Source organism: Stomoxys calcitrans, chromosome 2 (genome assembly GCF_963082655.1).
Source record: "Stomoxys calcitrans chromosome 2, idStoCalc2.1, whole genome shotgun sequence".
NCBI lineage: Eukaryota > Metazoa > Arthropoda > Insecta > Diptera > Muscidae > Stomoxys > Stomoxys calcitrans.
The window spans coordinates 53,797,199-53,811,541 of NC_081553.1; the positions used below are offsets into that span (position 1 = coordinate 53,797,199).

Here is a 14,343-nt window from a genome sequence, read left to right on the forward strand (position 1 = left end):
ATTTAGCTATAATGTTTAGAGACAAACTTTCAGCTTTCAAAATCAAAAACTTCAATATTTGATAGTTCTCAAAATTTCTATATGTTCCACGTCAACATTCCCCTGAAAGAGAACTAAAAACTTTGTTAAGAACGGAATTGCTCTGAAATATAAAATTTAAGTAGACATGGCACCATTTACAGAGGCAAGATCTCAAGTCGCTACGATCACTATTGCCAAAGTCACAAACTTTAATTGGCTATGATAGAACCGATGGGCTTCAAGATTTTCAGATGTCTTTCACCAATTGATCTTCCCATAAGCCCCTAAGTCGTCCCGGTTTCCGGGGAACACCATGTTTGTCTTCAAAAGACTTCTTTGCTGGAGCTTCTTCACTTATTCTGACAATATGACCTAGCAAACGCAATCGTTGTATTTTGATGCGTTTAATTACACTAAAGTCGTCTTATAGCTTTTACTCGTACAGTACAGGTCCATACTATGCCGATACAATCTATCAATGCAAACTGGTCCATACATTTTACATAGAATCTTTCTCTCAAACACTCCTAGCACTGTTTCCCCTGCTTTCACAAGTACCTATGCTTCGGAACCATATAACAACACGGGTAGTATCGGTACATAGTGTTATCTTCGACTGTCGAGAGGTGGCCTTGTTTATAAACTGTTAGCTTAATCCATAGTAGCCTCTGTTTGTCAGTATTGTTCTTCACTTTACTTTAAAACTGGTGTCATTCGTTTTGGTTACGTCTGTGCCGAGGAAGATAAAGTTGCTGTCTATCTCAAAGTTATGGATCTCAAATTTCTCAATTTTCTTAATCTGCTCGAAAGTACAAGACGTTTTGGTAGTTGATACTATACATTTCGTATTATATGCCAGTTCCACTTTCACAGATTCTCTTTCGATTCTATCAAAGGTTGCAGTTATTAATTCCGGTGGCCGACCCATGATATCGGTGTCGTCGGCATAGGCAAGTAGCAAACGTTGTCGTGTGAGTAGTGAGCCATATCTATTCACATCAGCATCTCATATAATCTTCTCCAGCAGGATATAAAAGAGTTCACATGATAAGCTGTCTCCTTGTCTGAAACCTCGTTTGGTATTGAATGGTTCGAAGAGATTCTTTTCTATTCTTACTAATGAACATGTATCAGCAAGTATCATCTTGCAAAGTCTTATAAATTTGGGCTGTCCTTCTCGGGTCTTTTACAGAATTTTCTCGAATCCTGGCGAGAACATCAGAAAATTTGCAGCGGTGGTTATCCCCTCATAATGCTGGAATGTAAAAACTTCACCCCAAAGAGGTGTCGCTCTGCGGCATGCTGTTCGGAATCTGCTATAAAAAGGAGACCCCTTATCATTGAGCTTAAACTTGAATAGGACAGCCCTCATTGATATGTGAGAAGTTTTCTCCTATTCTTTATGAAATGTTCATAGGCAAATTTGCATTTACATGAATATCTGGTCTATGGTGGATTTACAAGGACTATATCCGCATTAATAGGGCCCCATTATCTTATTGACTTTAGGTTTTAATCTTTGACACACTAAGCTCGACTCGATAGTATCTTGCATCCGTTTTTGTCTACTTTCTTGGACAAGGGACAAGATATGCTGAGGTTTCAATCATGGGGTATAAGTTATTCAAGCTAAATCGCGCAGACGAGCTGGTGCATTCAACTTATCAACATGTCGGCACCAGTCTTAAATAGTTCAGCGGGCAACCCATCGTCTCTTGCTGCCATGTTGTTTTTTAGTTGGTTCACTGCTTCGGACCAGAAGGTAACATTCAATACCATCATCAGGGATGGGTTCTGCGGTATCATCTTCGCGGTCATCGTGGAACACTAGCAGCTGGGTGAAATGTTCTTTCTATATTCTCAGCACACTTAATGTATCAGTTACCAGATTTCCTTCTCTGCACGAGGATGTGCCTGCACCAAAGCCATCGGTTTGAGTTTGATTCAGTGGTAAAATATCCGGACTTCATTCTGACTCCTGTACATCTATATTCGCACACACTCAAGCCTTTCCATTTCCTTTTTCTTTCTGTGAAATAGACGTCTCTCCTTTTCTCCTGATACCTCTGCTTCAGCTGCGTTGCTACTGATTGTAGGGTTGCTCTGTGTGCTGTATTCTTAGCTTCAGTAGCATCTCAAAACTCTTAGTCGTCCTATTGATTTGTTGAAAGAGGCTTCTGATACCCAAGTAGGGATTTCGTAGCATTTTCTTTGGAGTGAGCAATAGATTGCCACTGTGCCCATATTTAGTCGAAACAAGAATAGCTTTCATCAAGCAGTTGCTTCCATTGAGTGGAGTGTGCCATTGCCATCTGTTGTGTTTGAAGCTTTTCAATGCCAGATTTATTATACGATTTCGCTAAAACTTGGCACAATATGTCGCCTTAGGCACCTCGACGCTCCTACTGAGTATGGTCAAGATCGGAACATTTCTATATAACTGCCATATAGAGCGATCTCCCGATTTAAGGTTTTGCTCCCAAAGCAGGCGCATTTACTATCCAATTACGCTGAAATTTGATACGGTGACCTTAGTAAGGCTTTCGACATCCGTGGCATAGGTTCCGGTCGGTCCATTTTCGGTTCCGATCGGTCCATATTCGGATATAAATGTCCCGATTTAATGTCTTAGTGCATAAAAGTCGCTTTTTTACCCGATTTCACTAAATTTGATATATTAGGATTTGTTAGGCTCTTCGATATCCTGTGTTTAATATGTCCCCGATCTTTCCATATTTGTATATGGCTGCCAAATTGACCCATCTCTCGATTTAAAGTCTTGACGTCAAAAAAGCGCGATTAAAATATGATTTCAATTAAATTTGGCATAGTGACCATATTAGGCTTTTCGACATATATAAAATTTATGGTTTACATCAGTCTATATTTGAATATACCTGCCATAAAGAACAATATTCTGTTTTACACACTTGAACAGTGAATTGTATTTATTAGACCACTCGACGTCCGTGCCGAGTTTGGTCCAAATCAGACTATATTTCGATATAGTTGCAAGGGGCTCATGAATGGTGCCTTTTTCACCGAATTATGATCCGAGCACCCATCAAAGGTCGGCCCGGCAAAACTTAATGCCTTTATACTTGTTTCTTTTACTTGGCTCGTGAACGAAAATGGTGTCCGTTTTTAATATTCTTTTGTTTCTCTGACTAATCCTTATAGTTTTCCGCGTGCGGATTACTGGGTTAGCTCCCCAACCATATTGGTTATGTGGGATTGCACATCTATGCTTCGATGTCGCAAACCGCTTGCTTCGAGATCCGACGGTCGCTTTCCAGCCGCCCCTAACTTGGGAACAGACGCTTAGGTTGGCCATTGGTTATTTGAAGGTGCCTATTGCTCGCCTTGTCATTACGAGTATCATTGACACTCCGTATTTAAGTAAGATGCAGTGCCAACTGACAGATCACTGAGATTATTCTCTCGAAATCAGGACTAACTTCAATGCATTCAACCCAAAAGTGGAAACATTTCGAACCTACAAAGAAAGGCTGGAAAATCAACTGCAACTAAAAAACGTTTTTGGGACAATGAGCTGTGTACAAAGCTACTGTTGCAGCAAAATCGGCACAAAATTTTATACCACTCCTTCAATGTTAGCCGCACCAAAGACTGTTTCTGAGCAGAATGAAGTATGATGCAATTATTACAGTACTTGGTCAACATTTTATCAAAATAAGAAATTTCTTGTGGAGCAAATCGGTGCAAAACAAAAATCGTGTGTATACAAGAAGTCAGTTTTCGGACAAATTGTGGAAAAGGCAATAGTGTTGGAAAAATAAACAACCATGAAATAAAAATATTCCTACAGGTGATATCATATCATATGCACCAAACACCAGCCGGTTACCAAAGATACAGTAACCGATATCGAAAGACAACTATTGTGAGTACAGTATCAATCGAGAGATCGTCAATATGGCAGCTTTATCCAAATCTGGACCCACCTGAGCCAAATTGAAGGCCTAATGTCGAAGGGCCTAACACAACTCACTGTCCGAATTTCGAATTTTCATTAAATGCGCCTTTTTTGGGTCCAAGGCCTTAAATCGAGAGATCTGTCTATATTGCAGCTATATTCAAATCTGGACCGATCTGAGCCAAAATGAAGAAGGATGTCGAAGGCCTTAACACATCTCATTGTCCCGAATTTCGGCGAAATCGGGCATTAAATGCGTCTTTTTTGGGCCCAAGACCTTAAATCGACAGATCGGTCTATATTGCAGGTATATTCAAATCTGGACCGATAGGGGCTATATTGAAGAAGGACGTCGAAGGCCCTAACACAAGTCATTGTCCCGAATTTCGACGGCATCAGACAATTAAAGCGCATTTTATGGGACCATAACCTTAAATCGAGAAATCGGTCTATGTGGAAGCTGTATCCAAATCTTGACCGATCTGAGCAAAATTGAAAAAGGGTGTCGAAGGACCTAATACAACACACTGTCCCAAATTTCGGCGAAATCGGACATTAAATGCGGTTTTTTTTTTGGGCCCAAGATCTTAAATTGAAAGATCGGTCTATATGGCAGCTCTATCCCAATCTGGACCGGCCGGGGCCACATTGAAAGGAGGACGTCGAAGGCTTTAGCCCAACTCAATGTCCCAAATTTCAGAAAAAATGGATAATAAATGTGGCTTTTATGGGCCTAGAATCTTAAAGCGGCGGATCGGTCTATAATAAGATATAGTCCGATATAGCCCATCTTCGAACTTAACCTGCTTATCGACAAAAAAAAAAAAGAATCTGTGCAAAGTTTCAGCTCAATATCTCTATTTTTAAAGACTGTAACGTTATTTCAACAGGTGGACGGACGGACATTGATAGGGGTCGAAAATGGGTATATTGATGTGTTGCATGCGGAATGACAAAATCTAATCAGGAAGTCATTCTAAGCTGTACGGCATACTTATCATTGGATCTAGCCCTTTTCCTTCTTAGCGTTGCAAACAAATTCACAAAGTTATAACATCCAGTATCACAGTGGTTGTGTAGGGTATAAAAAATTCACAAAACCACTTGATTGTCCCCAGATCAAGAAGTAAGGAACCAAATTGATCACTTTGTGGTAGATGAAACTCTTCATTCAGCGTTTTGAATGTACCACCGATCTGAGGAGCAAACATAGATTCGGATCATTACCTTTAGGCAGCAAAGGTTCGCACTCGTTTGGGCATGGCGAGAAATGTGCGATCTGACACTGGACTGAAGCTGAACAATGAAACACAACAGATGGCAACGGCATACTCCACTCGACTGACACAACTGATTGTGAAAAAATTCCTTGTCACGATGACAGCGGCTCAGTGGCAATCTATTGCCCACTCCATGGAAAATGCCACGAAATCCGTACTTGATACCGAAAGCCTCGCCCAAGAAACCCATGAAGGAGAGGTATAGCGAGAAAAGGAGAGAGGAGAAACATCTATTCCGCATAGAGAAAAATGAAATGGAGAGACGTGAGTGTGAGCGAATTGAGATGTACAGAGTCGGAATGAAATCTGGAAATTCTGCCAAAGATTCAAACATCAAGCCTATGGCTTTGGTGCAATAGACACCTGTAGAGACAAAGAAGGATATCTGGTAGCTGATACAGATAGGGTGCTGGAGATATGGAAAGAAAATTTTTCCTGGCTGCTAGTGTCCGACGATGGGGGCGAAGAGTATACCGCAGAACTAATCCCTGATTATGGTATGAAATGTTTACCTCCTAATCTGTTTACCTCCTACAAGTAGCAGTGATCCGAATGAATAACAACAAGGCAGAAGGAGCCGACGGATTGCACGATGAACTATTTAAGACCGAAGGCGACCCGCTGATAAGGCGTATGCATCAGCTTGGCTGTGCAATCTGGCTACAAGAACTCGGGTATGATTATAACTATTGGGTTGCCCAAAAAGTAATTGCGGATGTTTTAAAAGAAAGTAAATGCTTTTTTAATAAAACTTAGAATGAACTTTAATCAAATATACTTTTTTTACACTTTTTTTCTAAAGCAAGCTAAAAGTAACAGCTGATAACTGACAGAAGAAAGAATGCAATTACAGAGTCACAAGCTGTGAAAAAATTTGTCAACGCCGACTATATGAAAAATCCGCAATTACTTTTTGGGCAACCCAATACATTGTACTATGTCCCGTACACAAGAAAGGAGACAAGACGGAATGTGCCAACTACAGAGGAATAAGTCTCCTTCCCAACGCATACAAACTACTCTCAAAGTGTACTGTGTGAAAGATTGAAACCTGACAACAATGAGATAATTGGGCCATATCAAAGCGGCTTTTGCCCTGGTAAATCCACCATAGACCAGATATTCATACCGCGCCAAATCCTGGGAAGGACCCGAGAAGGACGGTTCAACTCTTACCATCTATTTGGTAAGAGCCGCTTTCGAGAGGTCTATAAGTTCAAAAGTATTTCAACCAATGTCTGAATTTCTACCATTTGTCGAGTTTTTTGCTCGCTATCTCTTTTTAGGCAATCAAAGAATAATGAATAAAATCTGTTAAACTATTGGAGCTTTTGGGTTGCCCAAAAAGTAATTGCGGACTTTTTAAAAGAAAGTAAATGTATTTTTAATAAAACTTAGAATGAACTTTAATCAAATATAAATTTTTTACACTTTTTTTCAAAAGCAAGCTAAAAGTAACAGCTGATAACTGACAGAAGAAAGAATGCAATTACAGAGTCACAAGCTGTGAAAAAGTTTGTCAACGCCGACTATATGAAAAATCCGCAATTACTTTTTGGGCAACTTAATATATCAAGTTATAGTCCGAATCGGACCACAAATGAATTGAATGCTAAAGACCATAGCAGAAGTCATTGAGTAATATTTCAGTCCATTCGGATAAGAATTGCGCCTTGTAGGGGCTCAAGAAGTCAAAAACGAAGATCGGTTTATATGGCTGCTGTATCAGGTTATAGACCAATTTGGACCATACTAAGCACAGTTATTGGAAGTAATCGGAAAACATTTCATGCAAAATTTCAGCCAAATTGGATAAGGCTTCCGCCCTCTAGAGGCTAAAGAAGTTTGGATCGGATAAGAATTGTGCCTTTTATGGGCTCAAGAGGCGTAATCGGGAGGTCGGTTTATATGGGATATTTCAGTCCATTCGGGTAAGAATTGCGCCTTGTAGGAGATCGATTCAGCCCATATCGGACACGTATTTCGAAGGCCATCGGAGAAGCCGTTGTACAAAATTTCTGTCAAATCAAATGAGAATTGCGCCCTCTAGCGGCTCAAGAAGTCAAAATCGAAGATCGGTTTATATGGCAGCTATATCAGGTTATGGACCGATTTGGACCATACTAAGCAGTTATTTCAAGTAATAGCAAAACATTTCATGCAAAATTTCAGCCAAATTGGATAATTGGGTACCTTGTATGGGATCAAGAGACGTAATCGGGAGATCGGTTTATATGGAAGCTGTATCAAGATATAGATCGCTTCAGACCATATCGGTCAGGTATTTCGAAGGCCAGCAGAGAAGGCGTTGTACAAAATTTCTGCCAAATCGAATGAGATTCCAGATCGGCTTAAGAAGCAGTTTTATATAAGGTTATGTGCCGATTTGCGCACATACCTAGCGCAGTTGTTGCAAGTCAAAGCAAAACACTTCGTGCTAAATTTCAGCTAAATTGGATAAGATTTGCACCCTCTGGAGGCTGAAGAAGTTAAGATCCCAGATGTGCAAAATTTCAAGCGCCTAGCTTCACTGCTTCGAAATTTAGCGTGCCTTCGACAGACAGACGGACGGACATGGCTAGATCGACCTAAAATTTCATGACGGTCAAGAATATAAAGGGTGATTTTTTTGAGGTTAGGATTTTCATGCATTAGTATTTGACAGATCACGTGGGATTTCAGACATGGTGTCAAAGAGAAAGATGCTCAGTATGCTTTGACATTTCATCATGAATAGACTTACTAACGAGCAACGCTTGCAAATCATTGAATTTTATTACCAAAATCAGTGTTCGGTTCGAAATGTGTTCATTCACCGTAACGTTGCGTCCAACAGCATCTTTGAAAAAATACGGTCCAATGATTCCACCAGCGTACAAACCACACCAAACAGTGCATTTTTCGGGATGCATGGGCAGTTCTTGAACGGCTTCTGGTTGCTCTTCACTCCAAATGCGGCAATTTTGCTTATTTACGTAGCCATTCAACCAGAAATGAGCCTCATCGCTGAACAAAATTTGTCAAAATTTGAACACATTTCGAACCGAACACTGATTTTGGTAATAAAATTCAATGATTTGCAAGCGTTGCTCGTTAGTAAGTCTATTCATGATGAAATGTCAAAGCATACTGAGCATCTTTCTCTTTGACACCATGTCTGAAATCCCACGTGATCTGTCAAATACTAATGCATGGAAATCCTAACCTCAAAAAAATCACCCTTTATATACTTTATGGGGTCTTAGACGAATAATTGAAGGTATTACAAATGAAATGACGAAAGTAGTATGCCACTATCCATTGGTGGAGGGTATAAACACGAATTGGCTGAACAGTAAAAAATTTTGCTGATCTGGATGTCGGGCCACAACGATTTCTAAAAAAATTCTAGAGCAGGCGAACATGCGAGACTAAGGATTACCTTACACATCCTAGGGGAACTGGAATATGAGGGTATGTCTCGAGCAACATCTTAGTTAAGGAGTCAAGATCATGTCCGAAGGGCAACGAATAAAAAATGATTAGAAAGTGGGGGTTGTAAGAATTTCAAAATTATGTGGCCTAATCAAGACTTGAAGATGTCTAACGCTTTGCCGTCGCTGGCTAGAACAGATGCCTTAGTCATTGTATCCGTCATGACAGGTAACCGTCTAAGCGGAAAGGACGCTGACAAACGGAATGTTGCAGAAGATTTTGCAAAAGCTATGAGGATGTTGAGGAAGAAGAGCCTGTAGAATATCTGCTGTGTGTGCGTTCCGCACTGGCAGTCAGAAGGAGAAAGAGAAAGCTCCAGCGAAGAACTGAAATCGATAGAACTAAGGTATACAGCGTATAACATGACATACTCATGACAGCCATTAGAAATTTCTATTTTACTTATATGCACTTTATTTTAAAAATATTTTTTTTTTTTTAAATTTGCATATATATTCCAGAAAAATTTTTAGGAAAACATTAGACAAAAGGAATTTTTATTTTGAAAAAAATACACACTTCTTTCTAGGTCTTTTAAAATTTTTATATCGGTATCTGTCTGTGGTCTGTGTTTGCAGAAAAGACAAACAATAACATCACAAATAAACAATTGCATTGTTCGTCATTTGACGCATATGTGATAAACATTTGGCATTATTTTAAAATCAACAAAATTTTGTCTATATATTCACCTAAATTCTAAGTAAAGCGTTAACATCAATCGATATTCTCTAAAGCTACACAGTTAATATTCAAGATGAAACTTGGCCGTTTTTTCTTTATTTTTATGTCTGTCATTTTGGCACTAAGTTTTGTGCAAGCCGAGCCAATAGCTGAACCAGAGCCTAATCCAAAACCAACCTTTTTCTTAATAGTAAGTACAAATGACAACCATATGCGATATGTAATAAAAAAAAAACAAGTAAAACTGAATTTAGTTCTTCACTTTGACTTGTTTATGATTATTTGTTAAAGATATATTAACCGACTTCTTTTCATTTCTTTTTCAGGCTAGACTTCTCAGGAGTAAGTATATTTATGGTCTGACACGACCACCATTGTAGCGGTGTAATAACTTATTGAATTTTTTTATAATGTCTAAAGAGAAGAGGGTTAGATAAGTATGCCGATGGACTTAGTCCATTTGTCCATTAGACCGTTCTTGTAAAGGAGACATTTATTTTTTTGTAAATGGGGAAAGCATACCCTGCATTGTTTTTCCTTTTGATTCCAATAAGTATTGGGTTTCCCAAAAAGTAATTGCGAATTTTTCATATAGTCGGCGTTGACAAATTTTTTCACAGCTTGTGACTCTGTAATTGCATTCTTTCTTCTGTCAGTTATCAGCTGTTACTTTTAGCTTGCTTTAGAAAAAAAGTGTAAAAAAAGTATATTTGATTAAAGTTCATTCTAAGTTTTATTAACAATGCATTTACCATCTTTTAAAAAATCCGCAATTACTTTTTGGGCAACCCAATAAAATACGTAATTTTATGGCGATCGGATAAGGATAACCCTTGTATTGGACAGATATCCAAAGTTGGGTGTATTTAGTACTTTCTAAGGAAACCAGTTGAGAATTTCAGGTCCTAGCATCAAATGCGTAGGCAAAGTATATATATTTGGAAAAAAATGTGGTTGAAACATCAACTTTACCCTATGCCATCAGCGTGACTGTGATAAAATGAATGGTTTTCCTCTGAACTTATTTCTGATTCAAATTAAGCTACGTCCGTCTGTCCATGTATTCTTTCTGTGCAATTTCCATTCCTTTTTTTGCTGAATAGGGGTCAAACATCATAACAAAAATAACAAGTAAAAATGAGTTAAGTTCGGCCGAGCCGAACTTTGGATACCCCCCTCCTCGGGTATATATGTAAACCACCTTTCGTCATAATCCGGAGAAAAATTCATAATTTATAATGGTAGCTATATCAGGTTATGAACCGATTTTAACCTTATTTGGCACAGTTCTTGAAAGTCATAATAAAATAATTCATGCAAAATTTCAGCCAAATCGGATAGGAATTGCGTCCTTTAGAAGCTCAAGAACTCAAGTCTCCAGATCGGTTTATGGCTGCTATATCAGGTTATGTACCGATTTAAACCATACTTGATGCAGTTGTTGGATATCATAACAAAATACCAAAATCAAGATCGGTTTATATCGTAGCTATATCAGGTTATTGACCGATGTGGACCGTGCTTTGCACAGTTGTTTGAAGTCATAAAGGAACACCACATGGAAGTCGTAATAGAACACTATGTGGAAAATTTCAGCCAAATCAGTTTATAACCTGGTATAGTGCCCATATAAACCGATCTCCCGATTTGGCTTTATGAACCCTTACAAGCCGCATTTTTTGCAGGATAAAATTGTGCCGGATAAAATTTTAAAATTGTGCAGGATAAAATTGTGATAAACTTGTGCCCCGAATCATGGGAACCCACCACCCATGATTCGGCTCGGCCGAACTTAGCACGCTTTAACTTGTTTGTTCTCCTCGAGGTTATCGCCATCCATAAATGATTTGAAAAATGTTTTATCTTTAAAAGCAAAACTATATTATTTTGTTGTGAAAAGCGCTTCAGGTGAAAGTTTTTCGCTTGCTGAGCTTTTTCATAAAGAAATTAACATCATTTATAGCCTCTGCTATAGAATGGGGTTATATTAACATCGTCATTCCGTTGGTAACTCATTGATATAACGATCTGAGATCTTGATCGTCTTGACATCCTAAGCTGATTTAGCCATGTTCGTACATCTGGCTGTCTGTCTGTCAAAAGTACGCATATTTTCGAAGAAGTTAAGCTAAGTGCCTACTCGCCCCGGTATCCGAGTTGATTACCAGTGCTTGGATTGTGGGTTCGATATCCTCCATAGGCGTTGGTCTGTCGCTACGGTGGTATCACAATGGACTTAAAATTATCTAAGTGAGTCTGTAAAGTACTGCCACTTTTACCTAACTTAATCTGTGGCTAGTTACTTGAAATTTAGCACATATACTTTTTATTAACGCAGGTCGGTTTGAATTGTAAATAAGCCAAATCGGTCCATGTTTTGATATCTGCCATATAAACTGATCGCCGAATTGACTTCTTGAGCTTCTATAGGCCGCAATTACTATCCGATTTGGCTGAAATTTAGCATGCAGTATTTTGATATGTCTTCCAATATCCGTGGCAAGTATACTCCAATTCGCACTATAACGTGGTATAGCCCACATTTAAACCGACCGCCCTACATCACAATTGATAACTTTGTGCATTTGTTTGCAACGTTAAAAAGGGGAAAAACTAGACCCATTGATAAGTACACCGGTCGACTCAGAATCACTGTCTTATTCGATTAAGCCATGTCCGTCTATGAGTCCATGTATGTAATCAAGGTACACAACATATTTCTTTGAAGTTTATCAACCGTTTTAGACCATACTTGATACAGTTGTTGGAAGTTATACCAAAACGACATGTAAAAAATTTCAACCAAATTAGATAAGAATTGCGCTCTCTAGAAGCTCAAGAAGTCTTATCGGTAGATTTGTTTATATGGCGGCTATATCAGGTTACGAATCGATTTAAAAGCTACTTTGCACAGTTGTTGAAGGTGTTACCAAAACACCACCTGAAAATTCAGCCAAATCGGATAAGAATTAGGCCCAATAGAGGCTCAAGAAGTCAAGGTAGCTATAGCAAAACATGGACCGATTTGGCTTATTTACAAACCCAACTGAACTATACTAATAAGAACAATGTATGCAAAATTTCAAGTGCCTAGCTGCAAACGCATTCTTCGAAAGTTAGCGAACGAGGATGATAAGTAGACCGGTTTACATAGGAGCTATATCAGGTTATAAACTGATTTGAACTGCATTTGGCACAGTTGTTGGAAATTATAACAGAAGACTATATGCTTAATTTCATTTGAATCGGACAAAAATTACGGCTTCCAGTGGCTCAAGAAGTCAAATCGGGAGATCGCTTTATGTGGGTGCTATATCCAAATCTGAACCGATATGGCCCATTTGCAATCCCCAACGACCTATATCAATTTCCAAACGGCTAGCAGTACGCGTTCCACCGCTCCGTGATTTCGACAGACGGACGGATGGACACATCCAGATCTATTCAGAACGTCGAGACGATCAAGAACATATACTTTATAGGGTCTCAAAGGAATATTTCGGGTGTTACAAACGGAATGACTAAATTAGTATTCCTCCATCATATGATGGTGGGTATAAAAAGGCATTAAGTTTGGCCGGGCCCAACTTTGGATACCAACAACCTATAGCATCTTTATCGAAAAATGGTCCAATTTCGACCAAGCCTGACATGTACATATAGTGGTCTGATAATTATTCGTCTTAAAGGCAGCTATATTCATATATAGACTGATTATAAACGCTGCTTTTATGGGCCCGAGGACTAAAATCGGGGGATCGGTCTCTATGGGTATACAGACAATCCCTGTACCCAAATATAGCCCGATCTTGGACATACTTGGTACGAATATCAACGAGCCCTGTAATGCAACACATTGTGCTAATTTTCAGCAAAATCGGATAATAAATATGGCTTTAATGTGGCTATGACCTTATATAGACAGATCGGTATATGTAGGGTCTATATCAAGATAAAGTCCGATATAGCCCATCTTAGAACCTATGGACAAAGAATGAATCTGTGCAATCTTTCAGGTAATTATCTCTATTTTTAAAGACTGTAGCGGGATTTCAACAGACAGACGGACGGACATGGCTAGATCGTCTTAGATTTTTACGACGATTAGAAATATATATACTTTTTAGGGTCGGAAATGGATATTTCGATGTGTTGTCAAAGGAATGACAAAATGAGTGTACCCCGATCCTTGTAGAAATATCTTCAGGTGCAAATTTTGCCATGATAATTCACACTTTTCTTATGTGTACTGTTCGATTCAAGTTTAAGCGTAATGATTAGGCTAACCTCCCTTAGTTGGCCATGGTCAAACGGTTACAGTCAAAATTCATCGTTCTCCAATTTTAAAACTTCATTTCTAGAAGAATATTTTATGCGAATAGAGCATGTTAATTAAATCTTAACTGATACTTTAGGCAATGTTGAATATTTTTACTCAAAGGGTTGCAGTTTTCGTAATTTAGATCAGCATAAAATTTCCAATATATCCTACATTTAATGCAACATTACTAATCCATTTCTTTTTAATTTTTCTTTGTAATTTTACCCTGAAGGGCTCCTTCGAACAACAACAACCACTACCACCACAACCACAACTACAACAACAACAACCACAACTCCAGCTACAACCACAACAACAACCACATGTAGTGGACGTGAGCTGAACCAAGTGTAGAGGTTAGGTCGATCGAACTCCAAACCCAATAAATGAAACACGTTGTTTCTATCAACTCTTAACTACTACTAGTCGAGAAAACTCCATTTTATCATTTTACATGACTATCATAAAGTACGATATTAAATGTAGTGGAATGTTATAGCACTTATACATAAACAAATAAATGTGATATTTCTGTGTTGCATATTACTACTTCATTGATGTAACAAAATGTACTAAGAAAGATAAATGTAACTGAAAGTACAATTCGAAAAATAAGAGATGGTTTG

The 14,343-nt window shown here is 38.6% G+C and overlaps 1 long non-coding RNA gene across 1 annotated transcript; it reads left to right on the forward strand.

Annotated features, from left to right (window-relative positions):
- Positions 1-9,431: 9,431 nt before the first annotated feature.
- On the forward strand, positions 9,432-14,020 carry LOC106080366 (uncharacterized). Its single transcript, XR_001220178.2, has 3 exons — positions 9,432-9,586; positions 9,723-9,738; positions 13,950-14,020. It is a non-coding gene; the product is annotated as an uncharacterized LOC106080366 (long non-coding RNA).
- Positions 14,021-14,343: the final 323 nt, after the last annotated feature.